The following is a 15,859-nucleotide window of genomic DNA, read 5'->3' on the forward strand; positions in this document are numbered from 1 at the left end:
GGTGGCATCTTCCTCTAAGGACTCTGGTAGTGCTGTTGGGTTAGCATTGGACTACTAACTGCAAATTTGGGGGTTCAGACCCACCAAGTCACTCTGCATGAGAAAGAGAAGGCCCTCTGTGTAGCTATGGAAACCCTATGAAGGGTCACTATGCGTAATAACGGACTTGATGGCAGTGGACGAACCTTTGCTCAGATGCCTTGGTGTGCAGTGGTTCAGCTCTCAGCTGTTCCTCGGGAGGAAGTTGTGGTAGTTTGTTTCTGTAAATAGTTTAACCCTGGAAGCCCTTGGGGGACAGTTCCAGTCTGCTCTGCAGTGTTGCTATGAGTTAGAATCAACTCCGTATCAATTTTTTCCCACCCCCCACACCCATCTATCTGTGTCCTTCTGATATCTTTTCAATGATTCTTAGGTGGAGCAGAGAGGGCCTTTCTCGTGGAGATGGAGCTTTGAACTTCAGAAGAAAGACAGAAACTTGTTCTGAGGTTAAAGCCATTCTTACGTTGAGCGTCTGTAGATTGAGCATCATGAGGACTTGTGTGCGGGCTGGTGTACAGGCTCCGAGATACAGATATATGGACACAGACAGCACGCAGAGACGGATTCCATGTGTGACTTTTCTTTGGCATTTGTCTTCACATCATTTCTGAGGGGCTTCTTTCAGCCTACTCTGCCCACCCCCCCTTATGCTTGCTCCTACTCTGTGCCCCAGACTGTGTGTGCTCCTTCTGCTCATGGGCAAGAAGGGGTGCCGTTGTTTGGATAAATCCGACTCTATCCCGTTGGTGTTACCAGAGGGTGAATGTCATGCATACAGGGAAAAATAGAGAAACAGTTATTAAATGATATGAGGATAGTGTAGATAAAAGTTAAATGTATGACAATTTACTTAATTAGAGCTCTCTATAAGGAAAAGCAGAGAATGCTATAAAAACCCACTCTCAATCTTACAAAAAACAAGGGTGATGTGGGGGTGTCTTAGTGATATTTGCAATCTGATTGTGTCCTGATGTGCTCATAAATACAAATTCCCTGCCCACCAACAGGCTTCTTACAAATAGGAATGGAATGCAGTCGAGTAGTTTGGCTTTAAGACACTATATGGTGCAGGAAACTTCTAGCCTCAGCGTCACCTTAACACTTAAAAATAGCTTCCTTGTGACACTTGCTCCTCTGCCTCTGAGCGGCCCCTCCACCCTCTTTCCCTCACTCAGATTGTGCTATTAGGAGACACGGACTTCCTAAACAGTCTGAAATTTTATCTGGCCCATGATTGAGCTGCCCCTTGATGTCACACTCCCTGTTAGCCTGGTTTTATAATTCAAACGGATGGTTACTAGCAGACAGTGCTTTGAAATGGCTTTTCCCATTTCAGTCATGACCAGCACAGTGAAAGTGGAACAGACTCAAATTTGTAAACTAGGGAGGGGTGAACTGGACCAGGAAAATAGATGGTTTGACACCCTGCTGACAACGTAATCTCTCCTAGGAAACATAAACCTAATACACATTGCATAGTAACCAAATCTCTTGATCAGTAGAGTTGGAAATAGTGGTGTCTGCCTTTAAGATGGCATATCTAGATAGAAAGATAGATAGATAGATAGATAGATAGATAGATAGATAGATAGATAGATAGATTATTGTGCCAACCTGGCTGATAAACACATGTGGGGTTAATTGAAGGGTGGAGGGATAAATGGCTGGGTGTGTCTCGCCTTTCTAGTTCTTGGGTCTCTTGCTTTGTGATGGTCGCACCAGGGTGCAGCTGCCTTAGCAGTTCCCTACTACAGCTTGCAAGGTTGACTTCTGGTAAGACATCCCCAAGAAGAAGCCACATGGACCTATCCTGATGCAGCCCTGGGTGCTGGACCCCTGCCAGCACTGACATGTTTACATATCCACTGACTTGGCTTTCCTCCTGCAGTGGTCATCATTGCATGTGTTTTGTGAGATGGAGGAGGACTTTGTGGATTGGTGTTGGACCTATGGGTTAATGGGTTAGTGTTGGACTTGTGGGCTTGGACAGCACTGGGTTGGGATATTTTCTTGATGTGCACTTAACCTTTATATAAAACTCTCTCTTCTACATGAGTTTCTGTGGATTTGTTTCTCTAAAGTACTCAGACTAACTAGATAGATAGATAGATAGATAGATAGATAGATAGATAGATAGATAGATAGATAGATGATAGATAGATAGATAGAGATAGATATTGCCTTCCAAATCTCCAATTCCAAGGCCTCAATTCATATTTATTTCCATTCTGGTTATCATTCAACACTCCTACCACCCCAAAAAAACCCTCAAACACAAACGTGTCTATTTTGATGTGCTCAGACGACCATGCCAAATCAGACTTAAAGCCCTACTAGCAAGACTCCCTGCCGTTCAACTCACAGTGACCCTGTCGGGCTGGGTAGAATTGTCCCTGTATGTTTTTGAGACTATGAGTCCTTACAGGAGTAGAAAGCCTCCTCTTTTGAGACTGTAAGTCCTTACAGGAGTAGAAAGCCTCCTCTTTCGCCTACAGAGCCACTGGTGGTTTTGAGCTACTGGAGGGAAATAATGCAAGTGCTTCCAACCACCAGCAAATATCTAAATCCACCCAAAGCAGTCAAAAATCTTTCTAGAAAAGCAAAAGTAGATTCAATTATTGTTATTGGTTATTTATTTATTTTTAAATGTTGTATGTTTTCCTGTATATGAAATCCAGGATAGGTAAATCTAAAGAGACAGTAACTGGATTAAGGGTTTCTTGGGGCTATGGCAGGGGAGGTTGGGGGGAAGGGGGCAGCTAATAGCAATGAGTATGAGAAAGAAGAAAATGTTCTGGGGTTGATTGTGGTGATGCTTGTACAACTCTTCTGATGATTGAACTAACAAAAAATTAAGGACACACTCGGAATGGTGTACTGGTCCTAGAACCCATCATGCTCAATAACAGTGTTGACTGATTTGATCAACAGGGACAACAATCACTTTCATAAGAGTGCTTTCATTTTGACCATAAGTAATGTCTATGCTTCCAAAATAAATGTCTCGCGTCAAGTAAAATGCCAAAGAAGTTTATAACAGTGCCCAGATGTGGACATCTTATTGTTGCTTTAGAATTGGGGAGAGGAAAATCCATTGTTGACCTTAAATCCTGGCGAGCAGAAGAATGCCTTGACCGTTAAGCCTTCTGGAAAAGGATTCACCAGAACTGTCTCCAGGTCTTACTATCCAGAGAGAAATCCTCTGGGAAAGTCCGGGCAGCTGAGGAGTGCGAGGCTCTGTGCTCTCTGGCTCACAGGACAGCACCCTTGGAAAACCCTTTCCTTGCAACTTCTTATCTGTCATGGATGTTCAGTTGAATATTCCCCATTGATTCCTTTCCCGTGTTTGCATTCAAGTCTGAACACTCTCTTGGCAAGTTATTAATTAGTGGAAAATGAAAAACATTACGTTGGCATTGAGGAGAGACCTGGGTTTATTTCTAGGTCTGACCCATTTCTCTCTGGCGTGATCTGTCATTTGAAGTGCCACCCAAGTTAGATGTTAGTCTTCATTCCTCCCATTTCTAAGTGTCTGGGGGCCTCCAATCTGATGTCACCATAGAATCTTAGAACATATGTTTACATCCATGATTGAAAGGAGGGGTATTATTAGGAATTGGAACTAAAATTCATATGACTAGGTTAGACCGTTTTCTTCCACTCGTAAAGCCATTTCCACATGCTCCCAGAAACTTTATTTGTAGAACAGGTTTGAGAATGATGGTTTAGATCAGCTGCTTGCAAAGTTCATTTTTTTTTTGCTACAGGTTTACATTTAGTGTGTGTGTGTGTGTGTGTGTGTGTGTGTGTGTGTGTATGATTGTCTTACTGCCGTGGGGTGAACCAGGCGAGAAAAGGGAATGAGGAGGTTGGGTGAACAGACAATTAGCTGTACAGAAACTGCTGTCAAAAGGATCCTATCAAAAGAATCATGGGTAATTATTGTTTTCCCCTGCCATTTTTTAAGACCTTCCTCCTGCTAGAGCCTTTAAAGAAATAGGCAATTTGTATAAATAACTGCCGTTTCTTAAACCATTTGCCACTCTGGCCAGCCTAGAAATACTGTTACAGAGATCCACTCCCCAGGCAAACTGGCCTGTTATCGCCAGAAATAGACTTGGTTATGAAATGCATGCCTTCCTGCAGCCGCAGAGGGGCCACATTGGGGAGAAAGCCAGCTTGGCCCAGAGACGGGGTGGTGTCATGCCTGACTTGCACTGGCCTCTGCTATGAGGCTAGGCTAGGTTGCTTTATGTTTAGAATAAATTTGCTACCAGTTATGAAACCGTGTTAGTTAGTTAACAGCTATTTTTAAGTGGCTGTTCTATATGAAGTTCTAACCCAAAAGTTGGCAGGAAGGAGTAAATGCGAACGGAAACATAAAATGCCAAATGCATTTGGATCAGATCCTGGGACAGAAAAAGAACATTAGAGGGAAAATTGGTGGAAAGTGAATAAAGTCTGGCGTGTGGGTCATTGTCATGCACCATGAGAGACACTGGGTGTCACAGACACTAATCAGACAGAAGACTGAAGGTCGGCGTTCACCTAGAGGCACCTTGGAAGAAAGATCTGGCAATTTCTGACTTAAACCTTACTCTTTGAAAACTCGACCGAGTAGAGTTCTGCTCGGATACCACGACGCCAAAGTCTGCTCTCCAGCAACTGGATTGTCACTGTACTAGTGAGGGCTTAAAGCTCATCTCTGGATGTTGAAAACCGTACCAGGTACGGTGTTGGCCTGAGGAAAAGCGGGACACAGAGGGCATGGAAACTCTGTGGACTGTCTTTGCAGCTTTCTCTGTGACTCTAGGATCATAGTGAATTAAAAAAGAGTTGATCTTGAAAAAATAAAAATGAACGGCTCACAGTAACATCCCTTTGTTAAAATAGGTTCTTTCAAATGTCCCTGAAGTTAAGATTACATGAGATTTTTTTTTTTATGGAATGTTTACTCTGACATATTTTACAGTACCAGGTATGTCATCTGTGTGGTTTGCTTAGTTAAGCTAATGCAGATAGGCTGCTGACTTATTTTGGCCTTTTTGGGGACTTTCTGCATCAGAGGCCAAGTAAGTAGGAAATGGTAAATGAGAATCTAAATAATACCTTGGGGCTGGCCCCGGCGCATTGGGGCTTATGGGCCTTCAGTGTGTGAAAGATTTAATAGCAACGATTCACCCTACTGGGAAAAGATGGCATTACTGAGCAATCACAGATAAAATTACAAGATTATAAAAGAGATACCCAAAGTTGCAGCTATTCTCCTTGGTAAAAGAAAGTTTCCATACAAGAACAGTGTTTTATATCCGGAGAGATTAACTTACCCGTGAAACAATTTCACGTTGATAGATAGGCCAGCGGTAGAGGGAATGAGAGGGGAAAGTGGAGCAGCGTGAGGTCCCGAGCTGCCACAGGAGAAGCTGTTGATGCGGACACAGCCCCTGTGAACGCTGGCTGAGCCCAGGAGCCCAGGGAGGTGGTGGTACCTTGCAGAGACCTTGCTCTCCGCAAGCTCTGTAAAGCATCGTGCCATCACAGAGAGCTCTTGCTAGAAGGTGAGATAGTTTGACCCTGAGATCAAACTGGAACCCAAACAAGGAACCCAAGTTAAAAAAAAAAGTCAGCTAAATTAAGCTAGGGCATTCTTTAGTATTATGATAGAGGACTCTTTTTTTAATCATTTTATTGGGGGCTCGTACAACTCTTATCACAATCCATACATCCATCCAGTGTGTCAAGCAGGTTGGTACATTTGTCTCCCTCATCATTCTCAAAACATTTGCTTTCTACTTGAGCCCTTGATATCAGCTCCTCATTTTTCCCCTCCCTCCCTGCTCTCCCCTCCCTCATGAACCCTTGATAATTTATAAATTATTATTATTTTGTCATATCTTACACCATTCAATGTCTCTCTTCACCCACTTCTTTGCTCTCTGTCCCCCAGGAAGGAGTTTATATGTAGATTCTTGTAATCTGTTCCCCCTTTCTCCCTCACCTTCCCTCCACCCTCCTGGTATCGCTATTCTTACCACTGGCCCTGAGGGTTTATCTGTCCTGGATTCCCTGTGTTTCCAGTTCCTATCTGTACCAGTGTACATTCTCTGGTCAAGCCGGATTTGTAAGGTAGAATTGGGATAATGATAGTGGGGGGGAGGAAGCATTCAAAAACTAGAGGAAAATTGTATGTTTCATCATTGCTACACTGTACCCTGACTGGCTCATCTCCTCCCTGTGGCCCTTCTGCAAGGGGATGTCCAATTGCACACAGATGGGCCCTGGGTCCCCACTCTCTACTCCCCCTTCTTCACAATGCTATGATTTTTTTTTGGTCTTTGATGCCTGATACCTGATCCCTGCAAAGCCTCGTGATTGCACAGGCTGGTGTGCTTCTTCCATGTGAGCTTTGCTGTTTCTCAGTTAGAGGGCTGCTTGTTTATCTTCAAGCCTATAGTACCCCATACTCTATATCTTTTGATAGTCAGGCACCATCAGCTTTCTTCACCACATTTGCTTATGCATCCACTTTGTCTTCAGCGATCCTGTCAAGACAGGCTGGTGTGCTTCTTCCATGTGGGTTTTGTTGTTTCTCAGCTAGATGGCCACTTGTTTATCTTCAGGCCTTTGAAACCCCAGATGCTATATCTTTTGATAGCTGGGCACCATCAGAGGACTCTTAAATTACCTGGCATCCCCCACTTCTAGAGTTTCCGATGCAGAAGGCCTTTGGTGGGGTCATTAGAATTTGCATTTCCAGCAAAATCTGATGTCAAGCAAACGTTGCTGGTCCCAGCACCCTTATACTGATTTGAGAACTATACTTCCTTTTCTGAATATTCTGTGAATCCAGTTGAGATGACTTTTTTTAATCCTTCATCGATTTTCTATCTTTTCTTTATGTCTGTTCTCTTATTTCTCTCCCCCAGTGCTGTAGGTATAAAGATAGCAGTGACAATTGGAGTAAAGGTGTCTATTTCTCATTAACTTATCTAGAAACAATTGAGGCATTTGGAGTGTGTGTGAACGGTACACAGTCACAGGTATGTGTAGATATGGGCAGAACACATCCAACCTGGAGATGCTTTGGCACGCTTTCTGCATCATTTTTAGAATTGAGGTGTGACTGGTGTATAGGATGTTTTGAAGTTTGAACTGAGCCCTGGGACATAGTGGTTATGTGTTGGGCTGCAGTCTGCAAAGACAGCAGCCTGAAACCACCAGTGGCTCTTCTGGGGGGAAACTTGGGGCTTTCTTCTCCAGTAAAGAGTCACAATCTCAGAAAACCACAGAGGCCGTTCTACTCTGCTCTATCGGCTTGCTATGAGTCAGCATGGACTGGAAGGCAGTAGCTTAAAACACTTTTTTAAAAAAGCCTGTACAGACACATGAATTGATCCACCTACGGAACTGCTTACAATGGGATCCACAGGTCCTAGGTTATTCAGCTGTGTCACCATGATGGCCCTTGTTACTGGAGATGATGTATCATTGTGTTTTTTGATACACCATGTATCATTGTGTTTTTTTCCCCCTAAAGAACTGAAAGGGAATCTGTCTGAAAATGGGTGATCTGGCCTCTTTCAATTACTACCAACTTTATTACGTTGGGGGATGGGAAGTATGTCTTTCTAATTTTTGTTTTCACTATTACTCTCATTATTTTCTTAGAATAAATGTCCAGAAATGGAATTTCTGGGCTACAAAGAATATGTTATTTAAAGGTATTTGTTCCACATTCTTAACTTGCTTTCCAGACAGGGTGGAACCTTCTCAAAGCAATTCTTTAGAATTTTCCTTCCTTTTTAGACAAGATATTATTGTTAATATTATTGCATAAAGCATTCCCAATTTTAAAGGCAAATACATGGCAATTTGTTGGGAAATGTGTTCATTAAATTAATGATCAGATTCATTCTTTTTAACAGTTTTTCATTCAACATATAAATTTGTTTTGTAAAGTTTCTGTTTGTGACCTTTTCTTAATTGTTAAGAGTAATCAGCTCCCTTTTAATACTTTTCAGTGCTTTTTATTTAGGTGTTTCAAAAACACACAAACACACACACACATGTATGTCCAAATACAACAAGGGAGCAGATGGACTTTGGGCCTCTACTTAAATCTTACCTCAGTACAAGAACGGTTTGTGCTAATAATGTGAGATTGTATTATACTCACCTTCCTGACACAATCACTAAAGACAAAAATGTGTGCATAAGCAAATGTGGTGAGGAAAGCTGATGGTGTCTGGCTATCAAAAGCTATAGCATCTGGGGTCTTAAAAGCTTGTAGTTTAACAAGTGACCATCTAGCAAGGAAGCTACAAAGCCCATATGGAAGAATAACACCAGCCTATCTGATCATGAGGTGTCAACGGAAGAGGTATCAGAAATTCATAAAATTTGCAACCAAGTCCATATGAAGGGGAACGAATGTAGTGGAGACCCAAAGTCTACCCGCAAGACAATTGGACAGTCACTCTCAGCAGGGCCACACAGAACGGATGATAAATCCAAGGTGCAATAAGGCTCTGATGAACCACATAAACTATCCTCTAGTCCTTTAAGATTTTCTCCCCTTACTATTAAGGTCTTTATGTGTTATACCTCACTAATAATGTTAGATTTGCATTTGTTTATTTAAGATCGATCATGTGGTACTTGGTAGTCAAGATAGATGACCCCTCAGAGGCAGTGACAGGGTACAGGAAGTGTGTGGGGGGGTGGGGGATAAAAAGGGGAGTTGATAGCATTGATGACTATATAACCCCACCCAATTGGATTGTATAGCAAAACTTTGTGAATTGATATATTGGAATGAGTATGTCAATTAAAAATATGAAAATATAAATAAAAACACAAATAATTTTTATCAGTTTGTTTCAATATATTCATACTATTTCTTTAAATAAAGAAACATTAATGTTTAATACTGTGAAAAACAATTGTATCTGTATTAGGAACCATAATTCTTGTTGGTAGTATGCATAGGACAGTAGAACCCATCCTGAAATTGTATCTACTGCTCATCTGTCACATTTTCACATGGTGGTGGCTTGGGGGGTAGGTTTCATTACTGATTACAGACTAAGACAGACTAGGAAAAGGGACCTGTAGAGCTGTTGAAATATTCACCACTGGAAACCTATGACTGACAGAAGAATATGGTCTGATACAGTGCCAAAGGATGAACCTTTCAGATTGGAAGGCAATCAAAATATGGCTAGGGAAGAGTGCCTTGTCAAAGTAGATTGCACCTTAATTATGTGGATGGAGCAAAGCTTTCAGGCTTTCATTTGCTGATGGAGCACAACTCAAAATGACAAGAAACAGCTGTAAACTTCCACTAATAATACAAATATAGACTATAAGAAATATGAATCTAGGAAAATTGAAAGTTACCCAAAATAAAAGGGAACTCATATAGATTGACATCTTACACCAGCAGTTCTCAACCTGTGGGTTGCAACCACTTTGGGGATCGAATGACCCTTTCACAGGGGTTGCCTGATTCATAACAGTAGCAAAATTATAGTTATGAAGTAGCAATGAAAATAATTTTATGGTTGGGGGGTCACCACAACATGAAGAAGGGAATTAAAGGGTCATGGCATTAGGAAGGTTGAGAACCACTGTCCTACACTTTAGTGAACTGATATGGGCTGGTACTGCCCTTTTGTATTGGACAATCATATGGTTCCTATGTTAGTAATGACAGATTCACATTCCTTTTCAAAAGAACATTTCAAGTTCTATCCTGAAATATAATGCTGTCAGAGATAAGATATATTCCTTATGCTGACAGGGAAGATCAACTAATGTGATTATTGATCAAATTCATACACCAACCACTTAACCAATCATGAGGAAATTGAAGAAATTTCTCAACTTTTGTATTTATACATTGATCAAATGAGATATGAAGACATATTGATAATTAATGGTGATGGTAATGGGAACACTGGAAACAAAATGGAAAGATCAGTAGTTGGACTATATGGCCGTGGTGATAGAACTGACACTGCACGTTATATGAAAGACCAAGGACTTCTTCACTGCAGATACCATTTTCAATGACGTAAATGGTGATGGTATATGTAGTAGTCATTAAACGGAGTATTCAGGAGTTAAATTGACTGTGCCTGTGGGAAGAGACGTCTGAGATGTTCAATATCAGAAAAAAAACAAGGCAGTGCCTGATTGTAGATGAGACCATCAAGTGATTATCTTCAGATTCAGTTTGAATGTGAAGATATTGAAACAAGTCCACAAGAACAAAATTATGACCTTGAGTATTCCCCATCTGACTTAGAGACCATTTCAAAAGTAGAGTTGATGCATTGAACATTAATAGCTGAAGAGCAGGCAAGTGTGGTATGACATCAGGAACATCACGTTTGAAGCAAGCAAGAGATCATTAAAAAGATAGGAAAGAAAAGGACGGGTCAACAGGGATGCCACACAGGGCTCTGAAATGTAACGAAGCTAAAGCGACGGAACAAAATGCTGAAGTAGAAGAGAATCTCTGACACTGAGAGAACTGGCGTAAAAAGACAAGTGAAGTAAAAATACTGAAGACTTCTAAGAGCAAAACATTGAATAATCCAGAAAATATCAAAAGGAGATACAGGGAGAAATTGACATAAGTGATATGGCGTTCTGAGAACTGCAACCAGTGAGATGGAGCAATGGGGTATGAATTATTTCATAGAAGACTGGTCTGCACTACAAACCTTCACCCGATTCACAATAAAAGGTTTAAACAAATTCATTAGAAAAAAAAACTTAAACCTTATGGGTCAGCATGAATTGGAATCAATTACACATCACCTCTGGTTTTACTACTTACAAACTTGATCCTACTTGGAAATAGGGGCACTTTGTTATGCTAATGAAACCATCCCAGCATAGGGTGGCCCGGAAACCTAATCACTCTGGTCTATCAACATGGCAGGATTGACACAGAACAAACACAGGGTTAAGACAAGGCCAAGGAATATCAAGGAACCCATGGGGTTGTCTATAAGGGAAGACTTCCTCTTAGAGCCACACCCTGAATTCAAATTTCTATTCTTTTTAACTATGAAAGCTTATGTTCTTTAATGAAAGGAGGGAAAGAGAAAAGAATTTAAGAAATAAATACAGAGTTGTTGTACCTGAAAGAACTGATCGATGTTATGTACTTTCAAGAAGTAGCAAATGGTCAAGAACTAATTTTGTACTGAAGGCAGAAGTGTAAACTGCACTGAAGACACTGGTGCAAAACAAGGCTCAGGAATTGGAGGAAAACCAACTGAAATGTTTCCTTCACCAGATGCATTGCTGGAGGTACCCCTCTAGGTCAAGAAATTTGAAGAAAGGTCTTAGCAAATTAACTGAAAGATCCATATTTGTGCCCAATCCAGAGATAACTGACCTAGCGGAATGCATATATTATTGCACGTGAATATCACATGCCAGTAAAAGTTTACTGAAGATAAGTAACAATAGTTGAAACAGTCCATCAATAGGGAGCTGTGAGACATTCAAATTGGAATCAGAAGAGACTTTGGAACAAGAGATATCATTGCTGAAGTCAGATGGATTTTGGTAGAGAATAGCAGAAAGACGTTTACTTGTATTTTACTGAGTAGGCAAAGGCATTGGAATGTAGGGATCATAATAAATTATTGATAAAAAATTCACAGAATGGTGTTTCTGGAACTTAAGTGTGCTCACACAGACCCTGCACCTAGACCAAGACGCAGCTGTTTGAATCGAACAAGGGGACCCTGCGTAGTTGAAAATCACGGAAAGTGTGCATCAGGGTTCTATTTCTTTCACCACACTTATTGTGAATATCAAATAATCCGAGAGTGGACTATATAAGCAAAAGTTAAGCCACCAAATTGTAGAAAGACTCTTTTAACAACTTGCATTGTGTAGCTGACATAGTTTTGCTTGCTGAAAGTGGAGATTACTTGAAGCTCTTCCTGGTGAAGGTCAAAACCTACAGCCATCAGTTTCGTTTATACTTCAACATAAAATAAGAATCCTCATGACTGGACTGATAAACATATTCCTATAAATAAAGAAAAAAGTATAGTCATCAAATATTTCATTTTACTTGGATTCGTAATCAACACTTATGGAACCACCAGTCAAGAAATCAAACCATGTATTGCATTGGGACAATCTGCTGAAAAAGACGTCTTTAAAGTGTTGAAAAACAAAGATCTCCCTTAGAGGGCTAAGGTGTGCTTGAGCCAAGCCATCATATTTTCAATCCCTTTGTGTCTCTGGGATCTGGACAATGAATAAGAAAGACTGTAAAATAATTGATGCCTTTGGATTTTTGACATTGGAGAAAAATAATGAATACAACATGGATTGCCACCAAGACAATTCAATATAACTTGGGAGAAGTATAGGCAAGGATGCTTCTTAGAAGTAAGGATTGCAAGATTTTGCCTCATGTGCTTTAGACGAGTTATCAGGAAAGACACCGTGCTAGGTAAAGTAGAGGATCATTGAAAAGAGAAAGACCCTGGATGAGACGGAATGAGAGGCAGCAACAGTGGGTTCAAGAATTATGAGGGTTTCACACGGCTTGAAAGTGTTTGGTTCTGTTACATGTAGGGCTGCTATGAGATGGAACCAACTTGTGTCTCCTAACAACAGTCACACTATATTATTATTTCTATTTATTCATTCTGAGGAATCCTAGTGTCACTATAGATTAGGCATTAGGCTGCCAACCACAATGTCAGTGGTTCACATCCACTAACTGCTACAAGGGACAAATGTGAGAATGTCTGCTCCCGTGCAGATTTATAGTCTTAGTAACCCTATATAAGGGTCTCTATGAGTTGGAATTGACTCAATGGCAATGGACTTTGTTGAGTTCTTAATATATATTTGTCTTCTAGTTGTTTTAGGAATGTATTATTTTCTATAATTGTTATTCAATTGGCCCCTTCTGTAAAGAGCTAGAACCATTCCCGGTTAATGGTCATTGAGCTGGCTCAGACAGACTCCCTGTTGGACAATGTGCTAGAGTATATCGTACATTTAATGAATAATTAAGATAACTTATAATCACACATAATGAATAATGCATAATCTTATTTGGAATTTCCTTTTAATAATAATTTGAATATATTTTTGTTTCTACTCTTATTCTGTTTCACTGTACATTTCTATAGCAGAAATCCTCTTTACATGATCTATTAAGGGGAACGCAACTAATGTCATGAAATAAAATGTGTACAACTTGTTGCATGGGAAATGAATTTGCTCGGAAAACTCTCACCCAAACTATGATAGAATATTCAAAAAAAGTTATTATAGATTGACAATGTATTTTTATATCTGAGACTATAATTGGTTCTTAATTTTAGATTTCAAAATTATCGTACAAAAGAAAATTTTAATTATCTTTGCCCTGATCCCCAGAGATTAAAATTGCATTACAACTATAAATGAATCTGAGAAAAAACTGACATACAATCGACTAGCTATCTAATCCCTTTCTTAGCAACAATGGTAGATGTGATTTGACTGCACGGCGCTGAGACTAATTCTCAGTTGCTGAGCTGTCTTCATCTAGAACGTTCGTCCCTCTGGGGACCATCTTTGCTTACCCTCATTCCTTTTGATGCCCCGCCCCTAATATTAAGACTGAATGCCTATATAAAAGCTATGATTCCCAGGTTTCCAAGGAAATGAAGTTTTCCGTGTCTCTTTCCCTCTTCCTTGACAGGATACACTCTCTCAGTTGTATTTTCTTACCCAGGTGACGACTATGACGTGATAGAGCTGACTGTCAGGCAATCTCTTATTTTTTTACTTGTTTGTTTGTTTGTTTATCAACATAAGAAATCATATGGCAAAGGAAGGAGCCTTTGTGGTGTTGTAGGTTATTGGACTACTAACCACAAATCAGTAGTTTAAACCCACCAGCCACTTCTCAGATAAAGATGAAACTGCTCTTGTAAATATTTACAGCCTTAAAAGCCTTTTATGTGGTTATATGAGTACATATACCTTAGGGAAGTGGGTTGAAACAATGGTAAAGTATAGATGTTTAGTGTTCCTAAAGGGTCTGTGTCTAGGTTAGTGAAGAATTTACACAATATCCTTTTGGCTTTTGTTGCATGGATCTCAATTTTACTAGACACAGCACTGTTTAAAAGTGCAGTAAAAGTAATTCCTATTCTTAAGTATAGTTCTTGGCCTGGTAATGCCCTAAGTACTTTTCTATATATAAACCATTTAATCTTCACTATAACTGTATGAAAAAAATTCTATTATTATTCATTTTACAGCACATCTCAATTGAGCTCCATATGCCTTGCAGTAGGTAGAAATTTGCTTTAAATTCTGGCATCAAGTGGTCTATCAAACTAATTTTTAGTGTATATTTTATCCTTTCAGTTTTCATTAATATTACATAGTTTTACTAGGGAGATATTTAAGGCTCATAGCCAGATGCTATTTAAACTGGAATTCAATTTTTTATAGCTTTTTTACTGTATTATAAAATAAAGCATACATATAAAGCTCTAAACTAGCCTGAAACCCACCAAATACACGGATATATCATGTCACCAGTTCCAATGCAAATACCTTTGTAATCAATTCTCAGATTTAAACTAGGAGTTTACCAGTCACTCTGTTTGCCTCATTTTGACCTTCTCTATTTCATAAGTAATCATTATCTGACTCTCTGGAATTACTTATTTGGGTTTCTGTGTGGTTTTTTATCAAGCATGTTTCTCTTTTTACCATAGTTGCCCTTGTCCAATATTTTTAAACCTGGTGTATTTTCTACATCTATTTTAGTCGACAGTCTCCTTTATTTCTTCCTTTTCCTATAATTCACCTGCTCAAAATTCAGGGGATATTTGACCAATGTGGTTTCCCAAAGTCCTGGTTTTGTTGATTAGCATTGATGGTACCCATTTTAACATTCCTTGTCCTCTCTAGTTCTTGCAAATTGGCACCTGGATATAGAGAACTGATCAAATTTAGGTTTGATAGATTTGGCAAAACTGCATAGCTATGAGCTCTTTCATGCAGAGGTTCTGACAGTCCAATTCTTCATTGCCTCTCTGTATTTTAGCAGCTGCGATTGTTCAATGCTTAGATTCATTAATTCATTGGAAGTAACAGAATCATTTTTTTGTATTATTTATTTTTCATTAATTAATTGGAATTGTTGTAGAACAAGTGATTTTCTTATTTACTGAATGTTTCTGTGTACTATAGTTCTTAAATTAATAGTAGGGTAAATTCTTCATCATTTCCCTTTATTTACCAATATTCTGATTAAGGAATTATTTCCTCATTATTCTTTAAATGGAACAAAATAAGTATTTAAAATATTAGAGTGTATTGGCTTAAATATGTTTGGTGACTTTTGACCAAGTGCAATGGTCTTTTATTTATTTATTTATTTATTTATTTATTTATTTATTTATTTGTTTTTGAAGCACGGATTATCCCATTATTTGCAAGTGGAAGCCACTTCAAGTTTTCCTCTCTGTCCTTGTGAAGTGTGAGTGGTGTGGTCTTTGACAGGTTCTTCATTGTTTGATATGGCATAATATTTGAGGTACATTTCCAAGAAGCAGACATATTCCCCAAAAGAACAGTTTTATTTATTCTAAGAACAGTCGGAAATACTGTTGTAAGAGTACTAGAGTATCTCAGTGCTGGAGACATTGTTGTTTGCTATTTTGATAGGTCTCTGCAGTTTATCAAGCTAAGGAATACAATATGTTATGTTACTGATACTTCCCATTTAAATCACAATCACAGGATTTTGAAGTTAACCTCCTAT

General features: G+C 39.4%; 1 protein-coding gene across 1 annotated transcript in view; it reads left to right on the forward strand.

Annotated features, from left to right (window-relative positions):
* ZMAT4 (zinc finger matrin-type 4) overlaps window positions 1-15,859 on the forward strand; it is a 532,047-nt gene that overhangs the window by 248,629 nt on the left and 267,559 nt on the right. The gene's annotated exons all lie outside the window — the stretch shown is intronic.

This window comes from Echinops telfairi, unplaced genomic scaffold (assembly GCF_000313985.2).
Source record: "Echinops telfairi isolate 266 unplaced genomic scaffold, ASM31398v2 ScPeMD7_9;HRSCAF=40, whole genome shotgun sequence".
Classification (NCBI taxonomy): domain Eukaryota; kingdom Metazoa; phylum Chordata; class Mammalia; order Afrosoricida; family Tenrecidae; genus Echinops; species Echinops telfairi.